Source organism: Micromys minutus, assembly GCF_963924665.1.
Source record: "Micromys minutus genome assembly, chromosome: 18".
Classification (NCBI taxonomy): domain Eukaryota; kingdom Metazoa; phylum Chordata; class Mammalia; order Rodentia; family Muridae; genus Micromys; species Micromys minutus.
This window is the reverse complement of record NC_137953.1, coordinates 18,242,545-18,256,277: the sequence shown is the minus strand read 5'-3', so window position 1 is coordinate 18,256,277 and position 13,733 is coordinate 18,242,545.

The window sequence follows — 13,733 nt, the reverse complement described above, 5'->3', positions numbered from 1 at the left end:
TGGTAGTTGAATACATAGTTCTCAGCTGGCGGCATTGTTTAACAGGACTTAGGATATTTGGCATTGTTGGAGGAAGTGTGTCACCAGAAGTGAGATTTGAGAGTTTAAAACTACCATCCCTAGTTTGTTCTCTTTGTTTCCTTCTTATGAAGCTATTCAAGGATTTCCATCATATCTGAGGTGACATGTATGATCATGCCTCAGTAAACATGAATGTGCATTCTGAAGACAGATCTCTAGAAAATTTGATTTGGAGAATGTCATCAGTTATACTTAAGCATAGGTGGTCTAACCTAGCACATACCCATGCTATATGTTACTCTGAAGAATACATATGTTAAAATAGAGTGGTAAATATTAGTGTATTTTAATATATTAACACATAGACAATACAAAGTAAAAATAGAAAAGAAAAACAATATGGCTTACTTCATGGGTGGCTTACTGCGTGGGCCACTTTCTGTGATGAGAGTTGAAAGACAGGATGCAGCAGTGGGTAAGGACAAGGCAGTAAGACATGAGTGCTCTAAAGGCTCAGCACATTACTGTCCATCTTGCACATAAACACTGAGCAATTAGACTACATTAACCTCATAGAATTTTCTCTTCAATAATAAGTCAATCTTACCCTACCTTAACTTTCCTCTTTATAATTCTTGTTTTTAGACATTACAATTCATTTGTAATAGCTTACAGCACAAATATGTTTTAGAGTTGTACAAAATACTTTCCATATATCATTTTACTTAGCAAAAGTTTTAGATCTAATGTATTTTACATTTTAGACATCTTTGCTTGACCTTCCCAGGGTGGGAACACCAGCGACAAGGTCTTCCAGTTCCATATTGTGCAGTGCTGGAAGGCTATAAGGACTGTAACACTCACAGCTTCTGTTTCCCACAGAGCTGCTTTATGCTGGAAGAGTTCCCTAAAGACGTTCTTTGGCTTTTCTGGAGTTGCTGCTGCTCTTTTTTGTACAATCGTCTATATGAATTATACAGACTAGTGAGTTTCAATGAAACATTGTCACACATGTACATACTCTGATCATTTCCCTCTCCTCCCTCCTTTAATATTATTCCTCCCCATCCCTTCTTACTGAGTAGCCCCAATTCTACCTTCATACTCCCCTTCCTCCCAGACATCATTCACATATGACAGAAACTGCAATGTATGCCTTTCTGAGTCTGATCTTGCTGATATGATGATCTTTAGTTCTCAACATTTTCTTGACATAATTTTCTTGGTCATAATGTGATTGTATTTGTTTTTGTGGTTCATAAAACTCCATTGTGAATATGTATCATATTCTATCCATTCTTTATTTATTGAAATGAAATCATTCCGTGTTTTTGACTATTGTTAATAGTGGCACAATACACACGGACATATGGGTGTCACTGTAAGCTGGTTTCGAATAAAGCGATCCTCTGATACATACGCAGCTGGAGCCATGGGTTGAATTGAGTTGGAATCTTGATGGGGATTGTATTAACTCTGTATTTGCTTTAGGTAAGATGAGCATCTTTACTATGTTAATCCTGCCAATTCATGAGCATGAGAGATCTTTCCACCTTCTGAGATCTTCAATTTTCTTCTTCAGAGTCTTGAGTTTTTGTAATACAGATGTTTCACTTGCTTTGGTGGAGTCTCACCAAAATATCTTATATCATTTGTGATCATTGTGAAGAGTATTTTTTCCCTAATTTCTTTCTCAGCATGTTAATCCTTTGAGATGAGGAAGGCTACTGATTTGTTTGAGTTAATTTTATATTCAGCCACTTTGCTGAAGTCATCTATCAGCTGTAGGAGTTCTCTGGTAGAATTTTTGGGGTCATTTAAGTATACTATCGTATTATCTGAAAATGGTGGTATTTTGACTTCTTTCTCTCCAGTTTGTATTCCTTTGTCCTCCTTTTGTTGTCTAATTGCTCTGGCCAGAACTTTCAGTACTATATTGAATAGATAGGGGGAGAATGGATAGCTTTGTCTAGTCCTTGATTTTAGTGGGATTAATTGAAGTTTTTCACCATTTAGTTTCTACTGGTTTGGTGTATATTGCTTTTATTATGTTTAAGTATGAGCCTTGAATTCCTCATCCTTTAAAGAATTTTAACATGAAGGGGTGTTGAATTTTGTCAAATGATTTCTCAGTATCTAATGAGGTAATCATGTGTTTTTTTTTCTTTGAGTTTGTTTATATAGTAGACTATGTTGATGGATTTCCATATATTGAACAATTTCTGCATCCCAGTGATGAAGCCTACTTGATCATGGTGAATAATTATTTTGATGTGTTCTTGGATTCGGTTTGCAAGAATTTTATTGAGTGTTTTTACATTAATGTTCATGAGGGAAATTGGTCTGAAGATTTCTTTCTTTGTAGGGTCTTTGTGTGGTTTAGGTATGAGTGTAATTGTAGCTTCAAAGAATGAGTTGGGTAGTGTTCCTTCTGATTCTATTTTGTGGAATAGTTTGGAGAGTATTGATATTAGGTCTTCTATGAAAGTCTGATAGAATTCTGCACTAAACTCATCTGGTCCTGGGCTTCATTTTGGTTGGGAGGCTTTTGATCACTACTTATATTCCTTTAGGCATTATGGGACTATTTAGATGGTTATCTGAACCTGATTTAACTTTGGTACCTGGTATCTGTCTAGAAAGTTGTTCATTTTCTTTAGATTTTCCAATTTTGCTGAGTATAGGCTTTTGTAGTAGGATCTGATGATTTCTTTAATTTCCCCAGTTTCTGTTGTTATGTCTCCTCTTTCATTTCTGATTCTGTTAATTTGGATACTCTCTCTGTGCCTTCTACTTAATCTGGCTAAAGGTTTACTGGTCTTGTTGATTTTCTCAAAGAACCAGCTCCTGGTTTTGTTGGTTCTTTGTATATTTTTTTTTGTTGTTCCTTAGTTAATTTGAACAGTCTTTGAGTGGTTAAGTAGTACTTCAGGACCATAACCAGTCACACTGTTGATCACATTCAAGGCATGTTGAATAAGCCTCTCTCATCAAACACATCATGAAGTTTGGTCAACAGCCTTGTCTTAGAGAGATTCCAAGCTGAAGAACCAGAAATCCCAAAATATTCCCAAGCTTAGAACTTGTAACTGTTTCATCCTTAAGTTGAATAGTTGAACTTTAAATCAAATGTCTGTGATACCTTCAAATAGTCCTTTTTATATTAAAACCATAGATCAGATCCTTCAGAAGAACAAATGAAAATGAACAGTGAGAGCCAATCTTATATAAAAGTATTTATTTTTCATACTCATGAATCCTTTCTTCTGACACTATCTTTTTTAGTGCCTAGAGGTTTCTGGATTTGTTTATTTATTTTCAAATTTTTATTTTATTGTTTTATATGTAGTGTTTGTCTGAATGTATGTTTGTGTACCATCTGTAGACCTGGTAACCATGGAGTCTAGAAGAGGGTGTCCAAGTCCTTGCTATCGGAGTTAAAGACAGTTGTGAGCTGCCATGCTGGGAGTCAGACTCTTGACCTCTGAGCCATCTCTCCAGCACCTATTATTGTCTTGATAAAAGTAAGGTCAAATAGGTCAAAACAACTTAATAAAATTTCTAGTTCTTACATTTTAGTTGGAGATTGTTCTCATTTTAACCAAATGTTGATATGAATACTTATGGTACTGTATATAAGTTACCATTTTCACTACATGCAACACAGGCCCCTTCAGAATAGTAGTTCTGAGATGGGGGATGGAGTGAAAAGGTGGAAGGTTAGATATGTTGGGCATCTGGAGAGAAAAACCTTACAGCAAGTGTCTTGGCTTAGTGCCATACCTCCATTTTCAAGCAGGTTAAATACAATTAAAGGGATATAAAGAATGCATGAAGGAGTCTGGAGTACTAGAGTGCTTGCTTGGCATGTGTTCAATCTCCTGCACTGCTACACACCTTAATTACCTTAAAAAAACCCAGCAAAATCAAACACTAATATGCTTTGTGAGATGTTAAGCAGGAAAAAGGCAAGGTCCTTAGATGTACAGGGTATAAGGTCTCCATGCTCACAGATAGTCCGGGGAAACTAGAGTTGATGAACACTTAGGCTTTTCTCTTTAACAGCATAGATTTCTATATCTTTCTGCCTGGGAACCTGGGGAAAGGTTTACTTAATCACCTGAGCAATTTTCACTGTCTGTAGGGCCAGGCTTTACCTAAATGCCCCAGACTTATCATGATTATCCCAGACCCATCTTCCCTAGACAGTTGAACTCTGCTTGTGTACAGGAAGAAGCAAGATGTCAAAACTACCATCCATTTGTTTGGCCACTGTTCCCTGCAGAATGCTCCACGGCATCTAAATCAGTACAACTGCTAGAGTCATTCATAGTGGAAGAGTCACCAAGTAACTGGTTATGTGCATTTTAAATGACACTGTTCCCCAGGAGTCTGATAGGTCACCATGTTATTCAGGCTTCTCTAGAGGAGCAGAACTGACAGAATGAATCTAGTCACACACACTTGACTAAATAGCTACCATTTAAATAGGAACAACAGCTGAATCACACTAAGAGGTCTACTCTGCAGTAGAGGTTGGGTGCTCAGCAGGTAGAGTTAACCTACTGTGGCTGTCTCAGAACAGAGGGGTGACAATGCTAGAGTTGCTCAGTCTATGAGGCTTGGCTGTCTCAGTAGTCCCAATTGATGCTAAAAACTTGGAGGCATTCTGGAGAGCATCTGGTTCTCAGTCCATGACCAAAGCTTGGAAATGTTAGTTCAAACTCCAAGGGCTATAGTTGACCTGTAAGCTCTATTTTCCCAAGGGCAGAAGAGAAGAAGCCATGTGTTTTTACTCCCCTAAGCAAGTTTGCTTGACCCAACTGCACCAGAAGTGTTTGATTGGGTGTAGGCAGGAGGTACGCAGGCAGAGAGTACGACAAGCAAGATATATGCTTGCCCGATTGGACATGATAGAAAGCAGGAAGGCCTTGAGGTTTTGCCCCTTTCAGCCTCTGCAAAAATGTGACTCACCATTTTTTTTTCTGGGATCCCTGAAATGGTCCTGGCTAAAGTCCATCATCCTGGCCAGTATTTAAATAAAGCTTGCTTTAAAGTTGGCTTAAAAATTACGGTACTGGTCTTTCTCTCATGAATCTCAGGTTTAACAAAACACCAGTAAAGTAAGTTGTCAGTGGCTGTAATAACGGGATAAGTTACCTTGTCACTGAGAGGATGACAGAAGGGAACAGGAAGCAGAATAATCTTCCTCCTGCCATGGCTCATGTATTAACTTAATCATGTTTCTTCTTTTGAAAACTACCTTCTCAGTTCATTAGCCAATTTATTTTTATTTCTAAAATTTTTAAATTTCTGTATGCTTAAGTATTTTTCCTGCATGGGTATCTGTGCCCTGTGTGACTGTGTGTGTACCTGATGCTCACGGAGACCAGAAGCCCGTTTTAGATCTCTTGGGACTGGAGTTATAGACAGTTTTGAACTGCCATGTAGGTGCTGGGAATTGAACCCAAGTCCTCTCTGCAAGAGCATTCTGTACTCTTAGCCCACTGAGCCATCTCTCCAGACACTCAGTCAATTAGTTGTTTGGCAAAGGTTTTATTATTTTGGGTGCTATCTCAGGGTTTTATTGCTGTGATGAAACACCATGATCAAAAAGCAAGTGGAGGAGAAAAAGGATTATTCAGGTTATACTTTCTGATCGTAGTCCATCACTGGATAAAGTCAGGACAAGAACTCAGACACGGATGGAACAGGGATGTGGAACCCAGAGGCAGGAGCTAATGCAGAGGCCATGGAGGAATGTTGCTCACTGGCTTGCTCCAGGCTACTACTGCTGCTGCTGCTGCTGCTGCTGCTGCTGCACTTGCTGGTCATCCCATGGCACCGGCATCTCTAAAACTGCTTAGGTCCCTTGCTGCAACCAGGGTGCACTTTCACCAATAACTTCTCACAGGCTCTTTTCCTGGTGCCAAGTCTTAACTTCTTTGCATGACCCCTTTCTTTAGTCCTGGACCTTCAACTGCCACTGAGGCTGCACCTTCAACAATGGCCTCTTTTGGCCTTTCACAGTGCCTAACCTCAACTCAACCTTCATGCTTTCACAACCTGTACCATCTGGGTGACTCTTAAGTATTGCCAAGCCAGCTGCCAGCATGCAGTACAGCAATTGCTTCTTCTGGAAACAGCGTCTCTGTGTTCTCAGGGAACATTTCCCAGAAAATTTCACCTCTAATATCTTAGTTCCAGCTGACCAGCATCAATTGTCCCAGGAGCATAAAGGTTTACCTTCAATAGTTCTGATATCTTGTTAACCACAGCTGATTCTTCAGTCCCAGCTAACCTGAACCACAGAACCTTAAGTCAAAACAGCAGAGGGCTACAACAGAGTCTTTAATCTTCCATCTGAGATTTCACAAGCCAGGCCTCCATCTTCTATATTCAAATGCCCTCAACATTTGAATCATCTAAGCTCTTACAGAACATGCCACTGAGGTCTCAACACTCAGTGGTTCTAGCTCAAAGTTCTAAAGTCCTTCCAAATTCTCTCCAAAACATGTTCAGGTCTGTTGCTGCAAAACCCTACTACACTGGTACTAATTTGTCTTAGGTGGAATTTATGTCTAGGTTCCCTAGCAATTTCTCTATGTGTTTATTATCTTTTTTTTTGCACCAATATTGTACTGTCTTTGTCACTATGACTCTGTGTTATAATTAAAGGAAAGGTATTGTAAACCCCCAGTAGTGTTTCTTTGGTTATCTGTGTTTTTTTTTTTTTTTTTTTATGTTGACATATGAATTTTAGCATTGCTTTTTCAAATTTTGTAAGGAATGTCATTGGGATATCAGTGGACACTGCATTACACTGATCATGTTATAGGCTGCAAATCAATCCTTAACAAATGAAAAATTGGCCTTGTATCTTATCAGACCACAGTTTAATTAAGTAAAAAATAACAGCAAGGGGAACCACAGAAACTACATAAACCCTTGAAGACTGAATAATACTTTTTAAATGGACATTGGACCATTGAATGATTCAAAGAGGAATTAAGTAGTAAAATAATAATTCTGTAATCCAGTGAGGCCATGTGATATAGGAACAGTGAAGGCTTGAAGTCTTCACAATTACTAAGTTAAGTAGTTCATTGAAAAGTACATTGCATATTTATTGCAAGCACATATTCATGCATATTTACAAAATATACAGAGAAGATTTTTTGAAACACAATTCAACTAAATTCAAAGTAAAATTCAAATAAAGTAAAACAATGACATAACATGAAATGTATCATCTATTTTAAATGTGTAGTTTGCAGAGGGTGAAGTGCAGTCACTCCTGTGCGTTTCCTCTCTACATTTACATTATAAAACCAAAGCTATTGCTATTAAAGGGCCATTTTTCCTTTTAGGCACCCCTTCAATGTCTTGTTGACTACAGAGCTACATTGTATTTATTCGACCAAACTAGATACATCTAACAAGAGAAATCAAACATCATTTGTCATCTTTGACAACTTTAATTTCAGCTAAGTGTTTGAAAATTCATTCATGTTCGGGTGTATAATTAAATTTTATTCTTCTTAATGTTGATAAAAGGAGTAAAATGGCTACATCTTGCAGAAATCATGCATTTGATTTGTTGCTTTTAGAAAAAGCATTAGCAACAGCTGCCTTAGTATTCATGTTCCCGTTTGAAATATAGAAAAGCCAAATTACTCTTTGTAGGAAACCATGGAGTTGGCCTGGCTTAGCTGCCTCGAGAGGCATGCATCGAAAGTTTTCCAGGTCATAGACTGTGGCCCCTGGGGTCCAATATGCCATCTTGTTCCCGAGAGACCTGTGCACTCACTCAGGCAGTAAAGAGTTCAGGCTGTTTTGCCTTTCTCCGTATGTTCCCTTAGAAGTCAAGGAAGCAAGGGAGCTTGACAGGACAATTGGTTTTAGACATTAATCTGGTGTGTCCTGGATAGCTGGCAAACTTCATTGTATTCTGGCAACTACAACTGTATTGATTCTGGCAAATGCTATTATCTTCCGTTTCTGATAAGGGTTTAAAATGAATGATTGCTCTCAATAAGATTGTCACAGCTTCAGTACTGTTAAAGCCTCTTCAATTTGAGCCTAGTTTCTTTCCTTTTGGCCATACCAGGTAACTTGGGATGCTTACAATGCTACATTCTTAACAACACTGTCCTTTAAAACTTATGTGTTTACCTATGTATTGTTTACTATGGTAGACAAACTGACAGCTAGATTTGATGTCTCACTCTGACTTGCATTTATATTTACTTCGCCATTATGTAAATATAGTATTCCTCTTGCACTTGTCATCCATTCCCAGGAAATCTCTGAAGAAAGTTCTAGTGAGAAATTTCCATCTTACCCTCTAAAACTACATGGAGCTTTCTTTACTGTTGAGTTGTCACAGATGGATGTCATGGACCAACCAGCAGTAGTGCCCAAGATGGTTCTGGGCCAGGTCATTTGCTTAAATTAGAGCCCCTATGCACTCAATGAGAACTGCGCATTGCAGATATTTCTCTTACATTATTTCTGTTATAGATATTTCTTGTTACCAAATGCATAGTTTGGATATAGATAATTTGCTGATTGGAAGAATTATCCCATCATGCTTTCGACTTAGGAGTAAAGACATGATGGAAGGTACCATGTTGATACAATTACCACTTCATCTCCCTGCTGAGATAGCACATCACATCCGTATTCCTTTAGGAGGGGCAGAGGCCGTTGACAGTTTCAAGACTTGAAAGAGGCCAGTCTGGTACCAGTAATCTCTCTCTCTCTCTCTCTCTCTCTCTCTCTCTCTCTCTCTCTCTCTCTCTCTCTCTCTTTCTGACACTGACACACACAGAAAGACTCATACACTTGAGCACAAGCTCATGCCTACCCATGCATACACATATGTAGATACACAATATGTGGAAACACACACACAAAAATATAGCATGAGCTCTTGCAAGATGTAGAAGAAGCTCCAGAAGCAGATACCGCAGGTGCTGTCAAACCTAACTTTTGCTATATTGTCTTATTTTAAGGGACAGTGCTTTCAAGAAAAATTCCTAATGAAATTATAACAAAATAAACATTCCCTCGGCCTTCTTTAAAGATGGCTGGGCAATTTCCCGACACCAATGAAAGAGTGTATTTATATTTAGCTGGACAGTCTGAGAGTCGGAAATGAACTGAATGGATGATTAGTGACGTAGAGGCATGGGAATGAAGGTTATTTTTTAAAATTCCAAAAATAGACAGAGCTAAAGAATTTGCACATTACCCAAATTTTAGTCAAAGGTCATAACTGTGGAGGACAGTCTAAATAATTAAACAAAATGAGCCTTCTGTGGATAACAGGCTCAGCTCTTGCAGGTGTTTCATAATTAACATATGTGAAACTCTAGCTTCAATTATGCAGTCCAGCCTTATTAGAGAGCTAGGCCACAATATGTTGATGCCATCCTCACACTTTCAATCCTAACTCAGGTCATGCAGTCTGCACACCAGCCCACCCTGGTGGATGACCCTCTATCTTCTGTGTGCCCTTAACCCATACTCCAAGCTTGGCTGGAGTCCCAAGGGTTGTATAACTTTCCAGCCAGATGAGGGCCCACATCCCATTCCACCTTTACTATCTTCACATTCCCAGGTCTGTGTCAGGAGTTCAGCTTGCACAGCAGAGTAGGAAGTTTATCTCGGCCCAATGATTAATTGTATTTTCTGCAGATGACACAGGATCAATTCCTAGCACCCACATAGTGCTTACAAATGTCTTTAATACCTGTAGATTTATGTTAAGGTTATACATGATTGGACAGGAGAGAGATAGGTGGGGAAACGTCGAGGAAGTGGAGAAAAAAAGTGGAGGAAGGAGGTGAAGAGGAGATTAGAGGAGGAATCAAGATGGAGCTAGAGAAAGAGGATCTAGATCCAACTGGATTTAATTAGCCATAGGTAGATATGAATATTTTAAGGGTTTCTATAGGTCTTTTTTAAAAATCTCATATAAAAAGGCAGTTTGTATCTTTGTCCATTGGATGTAATTTTATTGTGTAGAGGATTTGTGGATTGAGAATTTAATATATAAACCTGCTTGATAAGCTACCTGGCTTTGGAATCATGTTTGTGCTGGGCAGTGGAGGAACAGAACATGCTGGGGCAGTTGTATCCACCTGGGACAAAAGCATCAGGGTGGGTGGAGTGAATCACCAGGGAAGGGAACCACGTAGAGAGGGCGGCTTATTGACCGAGTGACAGAGTCTGTGAGCATGGCTCCACACTAGAGTGGCATCCATGGACTGAGACCATGGGGTCCGATAAAAGATAAGGCATCCATTTAAGATTTACTACAACAAATACCAGTTCCAAGAGATCCAGTGCAGTCTGTCCTGTAGGGTATAGTATTTTATTATGTATCCTTAAGAATCCCATATTTTCCTAAACATCAACATTTCCACAAATAGGCTATGAACACCCCCACTCCTTGTTCCCAACAGATCAAATTTATCAGTGAGATAAAGATAAATCTCTGACTTTGATTTCCGTTCTTTCCATCCCTGACTATGATCTGGACACTTTAGAACACATCAGGGACTTTCCTTCATGCCTTTGCTTATGTACTTCATGACCCACAACAAATGTAACTTAAGATACCCTCTGTATTTACATTTGAAATGTTATCCTCTTCTCCAACCCCAGTCCCCCTCCACTTGTCTTCAGAAAAACGCACTTGTTCCTAATCACCCTCTCTTCCCCATTGCCTTGGCATTCCCCTACATTGGAAAAACGTGCCCTCCCTGGACCAAAGGCCTCTTCTCACATTGATGCCAGACACTGCTATTCTCTGCTGCATATGCAACTGGAGCCATGGCCTCTCAGTGTGTGCTCAGTGGTTGGTGTTCTAGTCCATGAGACCTGTGGAGGATTTGGTTGGTCTACAATGTTGTTCTTTCCATGAGGCTACAACCCCCTTCAGGTCTTTCATTCCTACCACCCCCCAACACCCTCACTGGGGTCCCCGTGCTCAGTCTGATGGTTAGCTGTAAGTATGCTCAGCTGCATCACTCTGGTACCCCTATCTGGTTCCTGCTGGCTAGCACCTCCCAGCATCAGCTATAGTGCTTGGGCCAGGTTGCTGCACATAGGGTGGACACCAAGTGAGGCAGCCCCTAAACCATCCCCGCTTCAATTCCTGCTCTTCCATTTGATCCTGTACCTCTTCCTGGGAGTGTTTTGTTCTTCCTTCTAAGAAGGACTGAGGCTTTCATGTTTCTGCTTTCCTTCTTTTTAAGCTTCATATAGTCTGTGAATTGTTTCTTAGGTGTTCAGAGCTTTTGGAGGTAGTATCACCTATCAGTGATTGCATACCATGGGTATTCTTTTGTGTGACTGTGTTACCTCACTCAGGATGGTATCTTTTAGTTCATCCATTTGCCTAAAAACTTCACAAAGTCATTGTTTTTAGTAGCTGAGTAGTACTCTATTGTGTAAACGTACCACAATTTCTGTATCTAATCTTCTGTTGAAGGACATCTTGGTTCTTTCCAGCTTCTGGATATCATAAACAAGGCTGCCATGAACATAGTAGAGCATGTGCCCTTGTTATATGCTGGATTATCTTTTGGGTATATGCCCAGGAGTAGAATAGTTGGGTATTCTGGTAGTACTATGTCCAATTTTCTGTGGAACCACCAGATTGATTTTTAGAGTGGTTGTATCAGCTTGAAGCAATGGAGGAGTGTTCCCCTTTCTCCACAGCCTCTCCAGCATCTGCTGTCACCTAAGTTTTTGATCTTAGCCATTTTGACTGGTGTGAGGTAGAATCTTAGGGTTGTTTTGATGTGCATTTCCCTGATGCCTGTGGATGTCAAACATTTTTTTAGGTGTTCCTCAACTATTCAGTATTCCTCAGTTGAGAATTTTTTGTTTAGTTCTGTCCCCCATTTTTTAATAGGGTTATTTGATTCTCTGGAGTCTAACTTCTTCAGTACTTTGTATATATTGGATGTTAGCCCTCTATTACATGTAGAATTAGTTAATATCTTTTCCCAATCTGTTGGTTCCTCTTGTTCTATTGACAGTGTGCCTTACCTTACAGAAGCTTTGCAATTTTATAAGGTCCCATTTGTTGATTATTGATTTTAGAGAATAGGCCATTGGTGTTCTGTTCAGGAAAATTTCCTCTGTGCCTATGTGTTTTAAGCTTTTCCCCACTTTCTCTTCTATTAGTGTGAGTGTATCTGGTTTTATGTAGAAGTCTTTGATTCACTTGGACTTGAGCTTTGTACAAGGAGATATGAATGGGTTGATTTGCATTTTTCTACATGCTGACCACCAGTTGTACCAGCACTATTGGTTGAAAATGCTGTCCTTTTTCCATTGGAAGGTTTTAGCTCCTTTGTCAAAGATCAGGTGACCACAGGTGTATGGGTTTTTCCTAGATTCTATTCCATCGATCTAGTTGCCAATCTCTTTAGCAATATCATGCAGTTTGTTTTATTTTTAATCACTATTGCTTAGTGATACAGCTTGAGGTCAGGGATGGTGATTTCCCCAGAAAGTTCTTAAATTGTTGAGAATAATTTTTGCTATCCTGGGTTTTTGTCATTCCAAATGAATTTGCAAATTGCTCTTTCAAATTCTATGAAGAATTGAGTTGGAATTTTGATGGGAATTGCATTGAATCTGTAGATTGTTTTTGGCAAGATAGCCATTTTTACTACATTAATCCTGCCAATTGCTCTGGTTTCTGTCTGCACCTGGAGCTGACCCAGTGCCAGAACACTCTGTACCCAGATTCCCTTGGGAGAGAGCTGTTCCAGGAGAAGAGCCCAGAGCACAGGTAAGACCACCCCTTCTGCTCTGAGGTATCCACCTGGAGCCCACAGGACACAGGAACTGAGGAGCAGTTCTGGACAAGATTCTTCCAGTGTTTTCCAGCACCTGGTATTGACCTGGTGCCAGAGCTCTCGGTACCCAGACCCCCCTGGGAGAGAGCTGGTCCCACAGAAGTGCTGATATACCTGAGAGCACAGGAGGGTCAAGCCACAGTCAGAATCAGCAGGACCAGCTAACACCAGAGATAAGCAGATGGTAAGAGGCAAGTCCCAGACCCGAAGCAACAGAAACCAAGGTCACTTGGCATCATTAGAACCCTGTTCACCTACCACAACAAGTCCTGGATCTCTCAACACAATGGAAAAACAAGATTTTGATTTAAAATCACAGCTCATGATGATATGAGAGGCCTTCAAGAAGGCCATAAATAACTCCCTTAAAGAAATACAGGACAACACAGGTAAATAGGCAGAAGCCGTTAAAGAGAAAGCACAAAAGTCAACCACACAGGTAAAGGAATTGAACAAAACTATCCAGGATCTAAATATGGAGATACAAACAATAATGAAATTACAAAGAGAGACAACCCTGGAGATATAAAACCTATGAAAGAGATCAGGAGTCATAGAAGCAAACATCACCACCTGAATACAAGAGACAGAAAAATCTTAGGGGAAGATACCACAGAAAATATTGATACAAAAGTCTAAAAGAATGCAAAAAGCTCCTAACTCAGAACATATAGAAAATCTAGGACACAATGAGAAGATCAAACCAAGGCTAATAGGCACAGAAGAGAGTGAAGATTCTTAACTAAAAGGACTAGTAAATATCTTCAACAAAATTGTAAAAGAAAACTTCCCTAACTTAATGAAAGAGATTCCCATAAACATACAAGA